Source organism: Symsagittifera roscoffensis, chromosome 1 (assembly GCF_963678635.1).
Source record: "Symsagittifera roscoffensis chromosome 1, txSymRosc1.1, whole genome shotgun sequence".
NCBI classification, from domain to species: domain Eukaryota; kingdom Metazoa; phylum Xenacoelomorpha; order Acoela; family Convolutidae; genus Symsagittifera; species Symsagittifera roscoffensis.
Window position 1 is genome coordinate 28,657,715 of NC_087062.1, and position 14,926 is coordinate 28,672,640.

At 46.5% G+C, this 14,926-nt stretch overlaps 2 protein-coding genes across 2 annotated transcripts in view; one reads left to right on the forward strand and one right to left on the reverse strand.

Annotated features, from left to right (window-relative positions):
* The window catches only part of LOC134842310 (NEDD8-conjugating enzyme Ubc12-like), a 398,285-nt gene that overhangs the window by 337,866 nt on the left and 45,493 nt on the right, over positions 1-14,926 (reverse strand). The gene's annotated exons all lie outside the window — the stretch shown is intronic.
* The window catches only part of LOC134842276 (mannose-P-dolichol utilization defect 1 protein homolog), a 160,214-nt gene that overhangs the window by 33,550 nt on the left and 111,738 nt on the right, over positions 1-14,926 (forward strand). The window lies entirely within an intron of this gene.

A 14,926-nucleotide genomic window follows, 5' to 3' on the forward strand; every position in this document is an offset into this window, starting at 1 on the left:
AGGGAAGACTAAAAGCACAGCAGAACCTTAATCGAGCCGAAGTTAGGCGAGCGATAAGACCCTTCACCGCTAGCGTGAATTGTCAAATAAGAGGCTTAACTCCAATCCGGAGGGGTCAAAATTTTTTTTTCAAATTAGGAGGGGTCCGAAACCGGAGGGGTCCTAAAATTGCTAATTCGGAGGGGTCCAAATCCGGAGGGGTCTTATATTAACTAACTCAGAGGGGTCCCAATCCGGAAGGGTCTAGATTTTGTTAGTCCGGAAGGGTCCTATTTGTGCCAATCCGGAGGGGTATTATTTTATTAAAGGACTTAGGTAGACGGAAGAAAGACTAAAGTGAGAGGTATTAGGTTATTAGCAGACAGGCTAGGAATCAGTGACTGCACTGGTAACTTGCCTTTCAATAAGAACCAGACCAAAAAAAAACAGGTCCGAACTCGGATATTCGCGACACTAAGTCTAAACTAAAAAGAGCGTGATTCATTGGTGTGGATTGTATCATAATACGTTTTTGTGAAAAGGGACTGCCCTGAGGATTGTAGTAGGTCTAGCTCGGGAAGTCCGAAGGCAGATAGGTAACACAGTACTCGGTGGGTGCAATAGACGCCCTTTTGAGAAAATTACTGCCTTCAAAGTTTTGTCTGTTTGGTGCAGCACCGAGCAGGGAAAGCTTTTTCTTTAAAAGACAAGTTCGACTATTGTACTGCGAATGACTAAAAGTACAATACACATACGTTTCTTTATAGAGGCATTCATAATCTGTCATTATATATATTTTTTTGTTTTTGATTTTAAATCAACATAAACTGTGCTTGATTGGGTAGTGAATACACTATCTTTTAAATTGACTGATAACATCATATTGTGCTAGTTTCCAAGTCTTACGACCGATAATCAGTTAGTGTGAATAAATTATATACAAACTGTACTCTGATAACATACAAGGATTCGTGGTCACTATTTTATAGAATCTTGTGAAATTTATTGTGTTGTGTCATTATTATTGGTAGTCAAACTATAAGATCACTAGCAATCGAATTAAGTATATAGGCATTAAGAAGTGACAAATAGAGAATGAGTCTAGACAAGTCAAGGATACCTAAACGAGGTAATAGCTCTAGGAAATTCATACCTGAGAAGCAAAGAAAAACGATGACCGATCCTTTTGTGGATTGGATCAAACGAGCCCGGACCGACAGAGGGGAGACGGTTTCAGGCAGAATGGTTGAAACGAGAACCAGAAGACCTCAGAAGAGAGAAAAGAAATGTTGATAGCGGAGGTCAATACAGACCAAGTCATGAATGACAACCAGGAAGTACATGGACTGGATGGGAGAGGAAGAAGGCTGGCGAGTGAATCTACTCCGGTAGAACAAGGCCATGATTTTGCCACTTTCACCGGGACATTGGATCGAGAGGAGATGTCGGAACTGTCCGACATCTCAACTGAAATAGCGGCAACTAGAAGATCTCCAACAGACAACACTATGATGGCAGGCGGAACTGAGAAACAAACAACGTCATCATCGTTCTCAGAAAGAATGAGGAACACCTTAGGAAACCTCTTTCCATTCACCATGGGAGGGGGCGCGGGAAATGAAGGTGAATCCCAGGAGGAGGAGGACGAAGAAGAGCAAGTGGACTTTGGGTCTCAAGTCAGCCTCAATAGTTCGACCCAGGAGAATGAGGCATACGTCGGAAGAGAGACTGGAACCATGGACAAATTTGGTGTAGTGAGAACGATAAGCAAAGAGGTAAACACACCGGGCCAGTCAAGAGACTTCGCGATTATGACAAATTCAGAGCTGCAAACTGTGGAGAGTAGAAACAGAGGGCTAGGCAACGCATTGGCGGATCCTGAGGTAGATAATGAAAAGACGTCGAGGCAGAGAGTCAAGGCCCGGATCTCGACCAGCACGAAGCTAATTGGGACCGACAAGGTTACACCGCCACTCGTGGATAACGGGGTAGCACTAGAAGAAGCCTTAAACAACATAGTGGACAGTTTAGGAGAACAAAATGAACAGATGTCCATAAGAATGAGTGAACTAGAAAGGGCAGTTCACATTGAAAGAGAAAGTCTGCGGGAAGAAATAAACCGCAATAGACAAGAAGTTGGCAGGAGCGAAAAACGCTTGAAAGAAAGAACGGACGAGCATATGGCGAAGAACTTGTCGCGAATGACAAGAGAAGCGGAACAGCGAGAGTTACGCTTAAGAGTCGACATCATGGAGAAGTTAAGAATTCAGCAAGAGCAGTCTCTTGGGACTCTTGACACAAAGATAGACGCGATGATGGAGAGGCGAACTCAGGCTATCATGGATAGGTTGGACGGGCTACTAAGCAGCAAGAGTGGACCAAAAGAAGGGGAACCGAACTCGGGAGGTCCCAGCAGGGAGCCGAAGGTGAACTTCAATGAACATCAAAAGAGGAAGACGTATGGATCCACTAGAGGCAGGGCAGTTCATCAGGCTATGCCACAAGGGATAATAGAACATGGGGCCCGAACAGTAGAGCAAGTTCAACGGGGAACAGACAGACCTCTAATGAACGACCAACGCAAGGCACACATGCGACTGGGAGAAGTGATTCCGGTAACAGGGGGCATGCAAGCCCGGGGAGGAGTCATGTGGGCCAAGCGGGAAACACTCACGGCGATTCGGATTGCAGGGATGCACCGCATACAGAGCCTTTGGCAAGGTGTGAGGACACTCAGACGGGACACTCAAGGGATGCTACGGCAATGGCCACAGCATTTGAACCCCTAAACAGGTCTTTGTAGACATTCCTTACAAGGTTATCCAGAACCAATGAACGCAGTGAGAAGTCCAGAAGAGTCTTTAAGAAACCAAGATGCTATAAAGATGAATCTGATGGCTGTATTGATACCTGGATAGAAGTAATGAAGCTGCATTTCGAGGAAGAGGACTTGTCGGAGAGACAGGAATGCAGTGCGCTCACCGGCAACTTGGAAGCGACAGCCCTGAATTGTGTCATGGCCAAGAAGCAATATCAGCGTGACACAGCTGAGAAAATCTTCGCAATCTTGTTGAACCGTTTCGGATCAGGGGTGCAGGGGCACCAAGCGATGATGCGCTTCGAGAAACGGAGGCAACGAGAAGATGAAACGATAGACAAGTTTCTCGATGACTTGGAAATGCTGAGAAGACGCAGCCAACCGGATGAGTCAAACTGAAGGATGAACCTGGCCGTAGCCTCAAAATTCATCGATGGTGTGAAGAATGATGAACTTCGAACGATGCTAGCAACGCATTATACACCACACACCACTATCAACCAATGCGCCAACACCAGAGGAGTTGAGGCTCAAGTCAAAAGAGTATCTTTTGTTGAAACCTCCTTCGAGATCTGGATACTACAAGAACAAGTATGGCAATTTTAACAACGGACCAGCAAACCAAGGGAACAATTGGTACAAACCGAGGGATGATATGGAAAAGAGACGCTCTTGTGCCAATTGCAGTTCAACGGACCATCATGTGTCAGTATGCCCAACTTACAAACAAGGCATGAAAGCAATAGGCTTTAGCCTCGAGGACGAAGATGCGTCAGAATTGGACCATGAGGATTTCATGAGAGGAGTAATTGCAAAATTCGGCCCGAGCTGTTTCTTTTGCAACTTGGAAGGTCATTTTAAATCAGATTGTCCGCAATTCTGGGATGCAGTGGCAGACATCAAGCATCCAAGACATGAAGAAGCTTTGTCAGGAGTGAAAGCCAGCAAGGCTCGCCTTTTGAGTGAAGCGGAGGAACGCAGAAAGGATAAACCTCAAGAGCTGGCGGCAAAGAAAATGCAAGCAGTAACAGAGGAGACACGTGAACCGGAACCAGTAATTGCGGCTGATGACTTCAAGATCGATTATAGGGCAGCCGCGAGGGATGCTCTAAATAGAGTGCAGCATGAATTGGTGACGAAAGAGATCGAACAAAAAGTGAAACTTGAACTGGAAAATGAGAAACTTCAGGAGCAACTGAATACCTTCGAAGCAACGGAATTCGAAGAAACTAAAGCACCAAGCAGTTTGAGCATGAAACTTAATGTGATCTCCGGTCAGAGGTTCGGCATGGTGCCGCAAGGAAGCAAGATACAGTCGATAATCTCAGTGGCTGGACACCAGGTGATCAGAAATCTGAGTGAACCATCCGAGTTCACTTTGATGCATTTGGACACATATGCAGATTATCTGAGGCAGGCGGAGCACTAGAAGAACTCTTAAACAACATAGTGGACAGTTTAGAAGAACAAAATGAACAGATGTCCATAACGGGGCAGCACTAGAAGAAGCCTTAAACAACATAGTGGACAGTTTCGGAGAACAAAATGAACAGATGTCCATAAGAATGAGTGAACTAGAAAGGGCAGTTCACATTGAAAGAGAAAGTCTGCGGGAAGAAATAAACCGCAATAGACAAGAAGTTGGCAGGAGCGAAAAACGCTTGAAAGAAAGAACGGACGAGCATATGGCGAAGAACTTGTCGCGAATGACAAGAGAAGCGGAACAGCGAGAGTTACGCTTAAGAGACGACATCATGGAGAAGTTAAGAATTCAGCAAGAGCAGTCTCTTGGGACTCTTGACACAAAGATAGACGCGATGATGGAGAGGCGAACTCAGGCTATCATGGATAGGTTGGACGGGCTACTAAGCAGCAAGAGTGGACCAAAAGAAGGGGAACCGAACTCGGGAGGTCCCAGCAGGGAGCCGAAGGTGAACTTCAATGAACATCAAAAGAGGAAGACGTATGGATCCACTAGAGGCAGGGCAGTTCATCAGGCTATGCCACAAGGGATAATAGAACATGGGGCCCAAACAGTAGAGCAAGTTCAACGGGGAACAGACAGACCTCTAATGAACGACCAACGCAAGGCACACATGCGACTGGGAGAAGTGATTCCGGTAACAGGGGGCATGCAAGCCCGGGGAGGAGTCATGTGGGCCAAGCGGGAAACACTCACGGCGATTCGGATTGCAGGGATGCACCGCATACAGAGCCTTTGACAAGGTGTGAGGACACTCAGACGGGACACTCAAGGGATGCTACGGCAATGGCCACAGCATTTGAACCCCTAAACAGGTCTTTGTAGACATTCCTTACAAGGTTATCCAGAACCAATGAACGCAGTGAGAAGTCCAGAAGAGTCTTTAAGAAACCAAGATGCTATAAAGATGAATCTGATGGCTGTATTGATACCTGGATAGAAGTAATGAAGCTGCATTTCGAGGAAGAGGACTTGTCGGAGAGACAGGAATGCAGTGCGCTCACCGGCAACTTGGAAGCGACAGCCCTGAATTGTGTCATGGCCAAGAAGCAATATCAGCGTGACACAGCTGAGAAAATCTTCGAAATCTTGTTAAACCGTTTCGGATCAGGGGTGCAGGGGCACCAAGCAATGATGCGCTTCGAGAAACGGAGGCAACGAGAAGATGAAACGATAGACAAGTTTCTCGATGACTTGGAAATGCTGAGAAGACGCAGCCAACCGGATGAGTCAAACTGAAGGATGAACCTGGCCGTAGCCTCAAAATTCATCGATGGTGTGAAGAATGATGAACTTCGAACGATGCTAGCAACGCATTACACACCACTATCAACCAATGCGCCAACACCAGAGGAGTTGAGGCTCAAGTCAAAAGAGTATCTTTTGTTGAAACCTCCTTCGAGATCTGGATACTACAAGAACAAGTATGGCAATTTTAACAACGGACCAGCAAACCAAGGGAACAATTGGTACAAACCGAGGGATGATATGGAAAAGAGACAATCTTGTGCCAATTGCAGTTCAACGGACCATCATGTGTCAGCATGCCCAACTTACAAACAAGGCATGAAAGCAATAGGCTTTAGCCTCGAGGACGAAGATGCGTCAGAATTGGACCATGAGGATTTCATGAGAGGAGTAATTGCAAAAATCGGCCCGAGCTGTTTCTTTTGCAACTTGGAAGGTCATTTTAAATCAGATTGTCCGCAATTCTGGGATGCAGTGGCAGACATCAAGCATCCAAGACATGAAGAAGCTTTGTCAGGAGTGAAAGCCAGCAAGGCTCGCCTTTTGAGTGAAGCGGAGGCACGCAGAAAGGATAAACCTCAAGAGCTGGCGGCAAAGAAAATGCAAGCAGTAACAGAGGAGACACGTGAACCGGAACCAGTAATTGCGGCTGATGACTTCAAGATCGATTATAGGGCAGCCGCGAGGGATGCTCTAAATAGAGTGCAGCATGAATTGGTGACGAAAGAGATCGAACAAAAAGTGAAACTTGAACTGGAAAATGAGAAACTTCAGGAGCAACTGAATACCTTCGAAGCAACGGAATTCGAAGAAACTAAAGCACCAAGCAGTTTGAGAATGAAACTTAATGTGATCTCCGGTCAGAGGTTCGGCATGGTGCCGCAAGGAAGCAAGATACAGTCGATAATCTCAGTGGCTGGACACCAGGTGATCATAAATCTGAGTGAACCATCCGAGTTCACTTTGATGCATTTGGACACATATGCAGATTATCTGAGGCAGGCGGAGCCACGCACCGAGTCGAGAGCTGTGCGAGCACTACTAACGACGGGTGGCCCTCGCATGAAGAAACTTCATGGACGCTACCTAGAGGTCTATGGGCCGTATCAAGTGATGCTGAACGTGGATGGAATCAGTATCTACACCAGGACTTATGTAACAACAGATGATGACTAAATGGGGCAGATCTATTTGGGCGAGGAGGAACTCAAAGTCCGCAGGATAGGCCATTACGCCATGATGGAACAAGACGCAGTACACATTGGGTATGAAGCAGATGTGACCGCACATCTGCTCGACACCAACGGAACAAAAATTGGAGTCACAGGGCTTCTGGACACAGGAGCGGTAGTGATTGTGATGCCGATAAAAACTTGGGAAAGAATGGGCTTCACGCGGGAAGATCTAATTCCAACGAATCTCCGACTGGCCGCCGCCAATCGAAGAGCTATTTACGTAGCCGGAAGAACACCAATAACGGTCCTCCACATGGGATCTTTGGATGAGCTTCCTGGTGGTAGAGAATTTGGACGACGCCGACCAATTCATCTTGGGCAGAGATGTTGTCAGGAATTTTGACGTGATGATTGACTTGAACAACGGTCTGATTACGGATTAGAAACCCGGACCGGAAGTATGTTAAGAGACCAATTAATAGGATAATAACAGACGAAAACAAGGTACCAATTTTTTTAGATAGAAAAGTAAAAATACAGCCAGGACAAGCTGTGGTGGCAATTTTTAGAATGAGAAATTTGAATTCGTTAAGTGATAGTAAACAGGTTTGCTTAGTACCGAATCCAAATAGTCAGAGTTCGGTGATTTTAGGCCGGAGCTTCTCGGTAACGCGAAACGGACTGTGTGTCAGTGTGTTATTGAACACACTGGACACCACGGTTACAATCCAGCGTGGAAAGAAGCTTGGCTACGCTTTGCCGATGAGGACCGACTATGAGGAGACACAAAACTTGAAGAAACATAGTGTGAAAGACTGTCCTTATCATGCCAATAAAGATAAAATTTTAAAGAGGATTAATGAATTAAAATCTATTCATAAATCCGAAACGGACGACGGCTTATCAAGCTGCTCGAATTTTCCGGAACGCCCCTCGTCATATGAACTAGAATTTGACAAACCGGTTTTGCCAGAGATAGAACATTTAAAAGGGAAAATAGGTGAGGGAGATTTCGAAAAGTTGCGGGACCTCCTAAATCGGAACGCAGATGTATTTTCAAAACATAAGGCGGATATCGGTTGCTGTAATTTCGTCGAACACGAAATCGAACTTGAAGAGGGCGCCGTTCCCCATAGGGAAGGCGCAAGACGAATGACGCCACACAAATCGGAAGCATGCCAAGTGGAAATAGAAATGTTGCTTGAATACGATATGATAGAACCCTCGAAATCGCCATGGGCTTGCGGGGTAGTAATGGCGAAAAAGAAAGGGGGCAGCTGAGATTTTGTTGCGACTTTCGTTACTTGAACGCGGTAACGATAAAAGATGCGTACCCAATACCGCGAATAGACGAGAGCCTATCTAAGCTTGGTGATGCCAAGTTCTTCACCACATTGGACTTAGGTTCTGCCTTCTGGCAGGTCCCTCTGCGGAATAAGGACAGAGAGAAAACCGGATTCGCGTGCGAATTGGGATGGTACCAGCGGAAGAAGATGCCCTTCGGCTTGTGCAATGCAACGGCCACTTTTCAAAGACTGATGGCTCAGGCTTTGACGAGAGTGACTAAGAAGTACGGGAACCTCGTGATGTGTTACGTGGATGACGTAGTCATAGCGACACCGACCCTGGAAGACCACATTGATAGGCTCGATGAGGTCTTTGGATGCATGAAAAGAGCAGGATTGAAGTGCAAATCATCGAAATGTGAAATCCTTAGGGATTCAATTAAGTACCTTGGAAGAATGGTGGATAGGCATGGTGTGAGGCCGGACCCGGAAGCAGTGGAAGCAGTGTTGACATGGAAAGCTCCCAGAACGGAGACACAGCTCCTGAGCTTCCTAGGGTTTGCCAATTACTACCGGGAATTCATACAAGGATATGCGGACAAGGTGTATCCGATGCAGAAGCTGATGCGCAACAAGGGGAAAAAGTTCGAATGGAACGATGAGGCACAGGTTGCTTTCGAGAACATAAAGCGGGAACTGTGCGAAGCGCCAGTGCTAGGCATGCCTACAGAAAAGGGCATGTATGTTCTTGACACAGACGCATCGGTAGTGGCCATCTCAGGAATCTTGCATCAAGAGCAAGAATGGAACGGAAGAACAGTTCTCCGTCCCATTGCATACGGCAGCAAGGTCTTGAGTGACACAGAGATGAAATAACGCGCACCAAAGGCAGAAATGTTTGCAGTAGTCACCTTCTTGGAAAAGTACCGTGCATACTTGGGGAGCGCTCCCTTCAAGTTACGCGTGGAAAACAGAGCGTTATCCTGGTTGAAAACCTACTCGTTGGATCAGACTTATATTGGTAGATGGATAGTAAGATTGGATGGCTACCATATGATAATCGAACATAGGATGCGTAATAAACACCAAAATGCTGACAACCTCAGCAAGAAAACTGAGTTCTATGAAAGGTTGGAGCAGAAGCAGGCCAATCAGGCGGAAATAAAGGAGGGATTCTCGTTTCTGAACAAAGAAACTTGTGAAGCGCTTCCCTTAACGAGATGGTTGGATAAGTCTGGACATCCAATTCCAGGGCATCCTGAGTTACCTGTAGAGAAAGCAGCCGAGATAAAGATCCTATCCAAGGAGGACCCGCTCCCCTTGGATCTGTTGCTGCGCTCAAATCTGGTCCAGCAAGAACTCTCTCGCATGAACATAAACAGCCTCTCATTATTGGATAAAACGGTGCAAGTCACACCGCAAGTGATGCGGATGCTGGGTGGATTGTTAGAAAGAGAAGTGACCAGAGATGACCCCGAGTGGACAGCAGCAGTGGCATCGCTAACAGTCAGTGAGAAAGTGAAGATCATGCCGTCCAGACGACAGCACGAAGAGAACGAGAGGGATTGTAGGACAATAGTTCAGCAACTAGTATCCTCAATACCCCACGAGATTTTAACCAGTACTTCTTACAAACAGAAAGAACAAGGGAGCAGTACGCGAAGGAAAACCGTCACCTTTGTGGATCAAAAGAAGGAAGGTGAAAAGGCAGAACAAAAACTGCTGCAAGATTATTTGTCCGGGGAGACGAATGATGAGAAAAATCAGCGATCACAAGATCAACACCCGGGACAAGAAAGTTTGTCCGGGAAGTCTGAGATAGACGAGAAAATTCCTGATGGAAAACAGGACCTAGAGAACAAGGTTTTGTCCGGGGAGTTCAGATGGATGCGAAGAAGGCACAGACATGATCTGGAGGACCGTGCAGTCTCCAGCACAACCTCTTCAACGGATGACAATTCTCGAAACTCAGGAATGGACACCTATTCACACAGGAACTCGAGCAAGGGATCTACTAGTGGAAACTCGGGCAAGGGATCTGGACAGAGAGGTGTACCAGGATCCTGACAGCGATCGCTACCTTATACCAAGCGAAAGAGTCTTTGACAACGCAGCGGATGACTTGGAGACAATAGCGGTATCGAAACGTTCGATAAGCCTGTTGCCGCAGAAAGAGGTAGTCAGGACTGATCTTCAGCCGTTTAAACAAGAAACACAGCCGTTGGCGAGGATTTGGTGCGTTAAGATGGAAGAAGATACACACCAGCCCAACGAGCTGAATAGTCAGATGAGGGTCATGAAGACGTACTTAAAGGCGAGATACCGACTCTCGGATCGTCTAAGGGCGCAGAGAAATGATCGCATGACAAGCAACCTGAAAAAGTGGATCGAGAATGGTTCTCCGGATAAAGGGGACCTCGAGGAAGATAGTTATCGCATCTTGAGACAATACTTCATGCAGAAGGAAGGGAGGTTATATTTGAACAAGGACGGGATTATGGCTTGCAAAAAGGGAGGAAGACTATAGTCCTATACAAGTATAATGCGATAGTGTTACCGCAACTCTATCAGACAGAGCTATTATTCAGGTCACATGATCAGATGGGCCATCAGAGGATCGACAAAGTATATCAGAGGATCCTGAAGCGCTTTGAGTGGCCTGGGATGAAAAAAGCATGCGAGAAGTGGGTAACAGCATGTCTGTCATGGCAACAGGTCAAGGATCCAAGGAAGTTGCGATTTCCTTTACAATTGATCGAGTCGTCTGAATTCAACGAGGTGGTGCAGATAGATCACCAAGAGATATGCATGACAGACAATGGTTATAATCAGGTGCTGGTCATGATAGATCATTTTACGAAGTATGCAGAGGCCGTGCCCTGCATAACTGCCTCGGCGGAAGAGACATGCGACAACCTGATCAATACGTGGATAGCAAGACATGGTTGTCCGATGACGTTTCAATCGGATAATGGAACAGCTTTCGTAGGAGAGCTTACGAAAGAGCTTATGAGACGCTCACAGGTCGCTCAGGCTCACTCCACGACATACCACCCTCAGACGAATGGCTTAGTGGAAAGACAGAATAGGACGTTAGTGTCGATGCTGAGAGTATATTGTTCCAGGTACTTTCCACAGGTGATGGGAGCATATAACAGCACGCAACACTCCACCACCGGAGTCAGTCCACACATGATGCTAACTGGACACGAAAAGTCTTTACCCTTAACCTTCTTTTACCCAGAGTATGAGGGAAAGAAAACGTCCCCACAGGTCTACGTGAGGGATGTGATCAGATGCCAACAGGAGTTGAACGATTTGTGTAGACGAAATACTCAGCAAGCACAGGCAAGGCAGAAGAAAAGATTCGACAAGAAAGCAGCTGGCGCAAAGGCTTACTCGGTGGGAGACTACGTATGGGTATTTCAGAACGTTATACCACCAAAAGGGACAAAAAAGCTCCTAAAAAAATGGAGGGGACCCTTCATGATTACAGAGGTGCACCAGGAGGGACGTTTTTATAGACTGAGTACCTGTCGAGCCGCCCACTATGAGAACATCAAGCCACACAATCCACCGACAGAAGACTGGTGTATACCTGCAGACATGGAAGAAGGGGATTATCTAATGATGAATCCTGCTTGTGAGGTCAATGAAAAGGGCACCAGGGAGAAGAACGATGGAAACGAAGTCGTAGAGGAAGGTACGGATACACCGCTGGACCTGGATCCAAACGAGGAGATCGAAGCGGACGATGAAACCTTACCCTACGCAGAGGAAGATTGGCAGGATCCCGAACAGATAGAGGTTCCCAAGAACTTGGAACCGGATCTTCCGTTCACGATACAGACTCGTCAGAAGGACGGGACGAGACCAAGAAAGAAATACAATCCTTACGGTGACGACTTTGTAGTGGATAGGATAGATCTAAAGAAGATAGTGGAGGAAGTAGTGGGTCTAGAGGAAATAACTGTGTCACAAGACATTGATATAGTCGATGATCACGACGATGAGTGGGTTGACGACTGGTCGAAACCCGAGGTAGAATTCGACGACGAGCAACAGCAGTCACATGAACAAGACTTGACGAACCTGCATGTCTTAGAGTGGCTGAATGAAACGACCTCGGATCCTGAGGAGACCAGCGTCACGATTCTAGACGTAGATCGTGAAAGCATGAAATACATCAAGACCGAACGAGATGATCCTTCCTGGGCTGCCCAGGAAGGACGACTACTCATTCCAGCTTCTAACCTCGTTTTGATACCCGGTATGCGATCGACGGGGACGTCGATTGATATTTTTGTCCGGGGAGTGGGGGTAGGACTTACCCACACTGAAAACTTGATAATAAAAAAATGAAGAATAGCAAGAAAAACAGGAGACTTAGAAGCAGAAACAGGCGAAGAACCTAAGAAACCTGACATAGGCAGGGTAGTTGAGTCTTATTTTAACTTACCAAATGAATATTCAAGTAACATAATACTAATAGACAGTGATTTCATACTCACAAATAGAACATGTGCGATAGCAATCACAGCAGACATGAGTTTTAGGACAGCGTTAGCGGCAGACTTTAAGAGAGAATACAAAAACGTTGAATTCCTTTGGAAGCAAAGACCAGGGATAGGGGGCGTAGCGGCCTTACCTCCGGCGGCGTCGCAGATACCGGGAAAATACCTATGCTTCTTGGTAACGAGGGCGACGGAGAAGCAGCACGTGGACCCAGAGAACCTAGTCTTGTCCTTGACGAGGCTGAGGGACTTCCTCGTGGAAATGGACGTGATGGAGCTCTCGCTTCCAGTGTACGATCCAAACAGAGGAAGACTGCATCCTCGGGAATTGTACGCGCTTGTACACGGGATATTCTCTGATCCGAATATACAAGTATATCTGCATAAGAAATATTACTTAAGTATAGGCTGAGTGACGTGCGAGAGGGTGTTAGGCCAAAGACTAAGTTGTATGTAATATGTGATATGTGTGTTATATTATGTTACGTAATGTTATGTGTTAGATTATTAAGATCATGGGTAAGTAGGGGTTAGTGACCATGAACAACTGGATGACGATCTTAGGAATAGATCCAAAATTTGGACTGTCCAATCTTAGGTCGAATTCCAAAATTTTAGAGACCGATTGATTTTAATAAATTTTAGGATATATATATATATATCTTTTTATCTGAACTGTTTTTAAGCAAATTTTAGCATTTTAGCGATATATTTAAGATGGAACTGACAAGTGTGATATTCGTAATCTCTTTTCTAGATCCTGATTGATCGTTTAATTACTCACTTGAATCAAATCTTGGAATCAAAACCGAATCGAACTTGAAAGAATAGAATGGATAACTTCAACTTGGAACATTGATGGACCTGGCAGAGGCATATGTGTGACCGATGGTAGATGCGATCTATCGTCGGCTGATGGAACGAGACTTCGCTCTGGAAGACCCAGAGGTAGTCATGTTGCTGGCAGCATATGGAGAAATGGGAGTACTAGACCGCCCGAACATGAGAGTGATGAGGTGGAGAAACGGGGCTCTCTCAGGGAGTGAATTGGCGAATGAGCCTGGATTGGAAAGTTCTAGGACTTACCAACCAGGTGAGATGCCTATGCCCTCCAAGCCCAAACCTGGGCTGACGAGAATGCATCAGGAGATGAACAGCGAGGCGGCCTCGTCTGGTTCACCACTGAGAGCAGCTGTGCCACCAAAAAGGGCAAAAGTAGGACAGAAGGTTCAGACGAACCAAACCAAGCAAGATCTGGATGAGATGAACGATGAACTGAAAAGTATGAAGAAGGAGCTGGACGAGATGACCAAAAGTATGCTCCAGATGGAGGAAGATCGAGACATGTGGAGAAAATTGTTCGAAGACTGCAACAAAAAGCAGGGTCAAGAAATTGAGCGCTTGAGGCAGGACTACAAAGAGCGATCGGAACAGATGGCGTTGACAACGGCCGTGGAGAAAGTGATACCTGTAAGGAATATTCCTCGTGGGCAGTCCCCGATGGAGCTCTTGACGCCTCGAGAAATGAGTTAAACAACGGAGACACGGCTCCCAGCAGAGACAAATCGAGGAACAATCCCGGATCCTAGTGACACTTTGGGTGACTCCGTCGTGGAACAGACAGTGAGGAAGCTGATAGAGACAGCTGGACGACTGGTCGCTAACAAGAATGCGCCAGGTTCCGGGGTGACTGCACCCTATGGAACGATCGACGACACGGGCAGAGTACGGACTCTCCCAGACCGTGATCAGACAGGGGATAAGTGACGTGACACCACTCATGGGGAGCTCGAGGGCCCCAGAGAGAAGAATACGGAAGATGCCAGCGAAGAAAGTGTCTCGCATAATAGACGTGCAAAAGAATAATCAATTGAAATATAATTTCACGGGAGTTCCGGAGACAGATCCGAGGGCCTGCTTCAATCGAGCGACTTGGAGCCCGGCAGTAAACCTGCAGCAACCACTACTCGGGACATCTCATCTGATACTGGGAGACAACTTGGTTAGAGTGCTGTCGAATTTGAGGACCTCGTGGGTCACCATGGTGATGGCCTTTGGAGGCGCGACGATAGCCCAGTTATATCGAATGGTGGAACTGATGAATCCAGGGAGGATCCCCAATGTGATGATCTTGGTTGGGACGAATGACATCTCCAGAGGTTCAGATGAGCAGGAAGCACTATTGGAGTCAATGATGGTGTGTTTGTTTACTACACTCTGGCAGAAATTCAATTGCGCGGTACTGACCGTTTGAACTGTGCCAATGAATACAAGAAGCCTGACAGCATCAGCAAAAAGGCACAACGAGGGAGTCGTCAGGTGGAATAACATCTTGAGGAACCTCGCAAGTCGGAACGCCGGAAGAATGATCCTCATGGACATCGAACATGAGTTGAGAGCTATGGATCAGGCCAGACTGACCA